Consider the following 3,110-nt stretch of genomic DNA (forward strand, 5'->3'; position numbering starts at 1 on the left):
GGAGTTAAGTTTCTTGAGTTTGGGTGGTGATTTTTGATCAAGAAAGCTAGAGTATATATAGAGTGGAGGATGGAAACATAATCCCTTAAATTGGGGAATCACAATCCCATGAATTAAGGGTGGCAAATCACTCATTCAAGTGCAATAGTAGTCAAGGCATGGTGTAAATTGTTATTTATTTGGGAGGGGAATGGGAGGCCGGCTCTTGGAAGGCTTTTTGGAGACTTTTTGGTGGCTTGCAAATTTCCAAGGTCATGATAATGTTGGTGATGATGATAGTTAGATGGATGATGCTATGGATGATGATGAATATGTTAATACATGGATGTATGTAATGGTGTTTTGTCTTGTGTTATAACCGAATGGGAAAAGTTGGGGTTCGGCTTTGGGCTGCAAAGGGAGGGTATTATGGTCATTTAATAAATATATTGGTTGTCCAAATGTAGTGCTAAGTTCAATCTTGGTTCGGGTCTTAAATGGATAGTCGTTAGGACGAGTAGTTTATCGAATGAACGAGTTATGGGAATTATATTGGACTTGGGTATTATGAGCTTCTCTTAATTTATTTGGTCACCTATAAAGTATTATAGATGGTATGGAACCCGGTATTTATTTCGGTTCCCGGTATGATGTATATTTAAATTTAGCCCGGAGTTATATTCGGTTAAATAGTGCTCCATATTGTAATCTTTCATGGATTGTTTAAATTATTATCTTCATATTATTCCGACTAGTATACCTTTAAACACTTCATAGTTTCATATCTTGATCGTCTCACTGTATAATGTGTCATTAATTTGGCCGGTTCGGCGACTATATTCCATTATTTAAACGTTTTTGACGTTTCGGTCCTAATTAGGGAATTAGGACATTATTTGGCAAAGTCTCACCATTACCCATTATATTGGATCATAGGTATATATTTAGCTTGATATGTTTGTCACCTCTGACTATTACTGGGCTGTCTTTATCATATAGCCGTTCTCATCGGCTCTTTATACGATCCTATAGGCATAACGACTGTTCTCGTTCACATTTCAAGTATACTATGGTTTATACCTCATATAAATTATATAAATAATACGTAATTTAAATCAAATATATACATTAGAATGTGAAAAATTACCGGGTGTCACATTCTCCCCCTGTTGGAAGAATTTCGTCCCGAAATTTGTTGTTAGTTATCCGTTATAGTTGGGTCCGGGAAAATGTGTGGGTACTTCTTTCGAATTTGATCTTCTCTTTCCCAGGTAAACTCGGGTCCTCTTTTAGATTTCCACTGTACCTTCACTAACTTAATCCGACTTCTTCGTAGTTTTTGTTCTTTCCAGTCGGTAACGGCTATCGGTTCTTCAACAAAATGTAATTGTTCGTCAATATGTACTTCGTCTAGGGGTACGATTAAAGATTCATCGGATAGACACTTTTTAAAGTTCGACACATGGAATGTGTCATGTACCCCGTTAAGTTCTTCAGGTAGCTTCAACTTATAGGCCACGGGACCTATCCTTTCCAGGATCTCAAATGGTCCGGTATATCTTGGGCTGAGCTTGCCCCGCTTTCCAAACCTCGGAACTCCTTTCCATGGCGAGACCTTTAAAAGAACTTTATCTCCCACTTGGAATTCCAAAGGCTTGCGTCTCACATCCGCATAACTTTTCTGTCGATCGCGGGCCGTTTCAGTCGTTCTTTTATTTGAAATATCTTGTCAGTAGTTTCTTGAATTAGTTCGGGACCCGTCATTTGTCTATCGCCTATTTCCGCCCAGCACAAGGGCGACCTACACTTATGACCATACAAAGCTTCGAACGGTGCAGCCTTTATGCTCGTGTGGTAGCTATTATTATATGAAAATTCCACCAAAGGAAGGTGAACATCCCAGCTACCACCAAAATCAATTGCACACGCTCTTAGCATATCTTCCAATGTTTGTATAGTTCGCTCGCTTTGGCCGTCAGTCTGGGGATGGTAGGCGGTACTCATATCTAATCGCGTGCCCAAAGCTTTTTGTAACGACTTCCAAAAATGAGACGTAAATCGACTGTCGCGGTCGGAAATAATCGAGACTGGGACTCCATGTCTTGAAACGATCTCTTTTATATATAGTCTAGCTAACTGCTCCATCTTATCCGTTTCTTTGATAGCTAAGAAATGCGCGGATTTGGTTAGCCGGTCGACTATCATCCATATGGTGTCTTAACCACCTGGAGTCCTAGGTAACTTCGTAATGAAATCCATCGAGATTTGTTCCCATTTCCACATGGGAATCTCGGGCTGTTGTAATAATCCGGATGGTTTCTGATATTCCGCCTTGACTTTTGCGCAAGTTAAACATTTTCCCACATAATTTGCTATATCACCCTTAAGATTAGGCCACCAATAGTATCCCTTTACATCTTTATACATTTTATCTGCACCGGGGTGCACGGAATACTTCGTCTTGTGGGCTTCATCAAGTATTCTTTCACGTAATCCTCCCTTGAGAGGAACCCATATTCGGTTGACAAAGTACAGGGTACCGTCTTCTTTGGATTCTAAGTTGTCAACCATACCACGGAGACCCTCGTCTTTGATATTATCAGGTTTCAAAGCTTCTCGTTGGGCTTCGTGGATAAGGGTGGTGAGGTTCGTACTTATAGTTAGCCCTAAGACTTTAACACGTGATGTCTTCACCCTTTCTATCCTGCTTAAAGCGTCTGCTACAACGTTCGCCTTTCCAGGGTGGTACTTGATTACACAATCATAATCATTCAATATTTCAACCCACCGTCGTTGCCTCATGTTTAATTCTTTTTGATCAAATATATGTTGTAGGCTTTTATGATCGGTGTAGATTGTGCAATGGGTGCCGTATAAGTAATGACGCCATATCTTAAGTGCAAACACCACTGCGCCCAATTCCAAATCGTGAGTGGTGTAATTTTTCTCGTGCACTTTGAGTTGTCGTGACGGATACGCGATGACTTGATTTCTTTACATAAGGACACAACCAAGTCCTTGATGCGAAGCATCGCAATAAACTACGAAGTCATCCATCCCTTCTGGTAAGGCTAGAATAGGTGCACTGCAAAGTTTCTGTTTTAGCAACTGGAACGCCTTTTCTTGTTTAT

Source organism: Bidens hawaiensis, unplaced genomic scaffold (assembly GCF_021521415.1).
Source record: "Bidens hawaiensis isolate Kalapana, Puna unplaced genomic scaffold, B.hawaiensis_p1.1 tig00007915_1, whole genome shotgun sequence".
Classification (NCBI taxonomy): Eukaryota; Viridiplantae; Streptophyta; class Magnoliopsida; order Asterales; family Asteraceae; genus Bidens; species Bidens hawaiensis.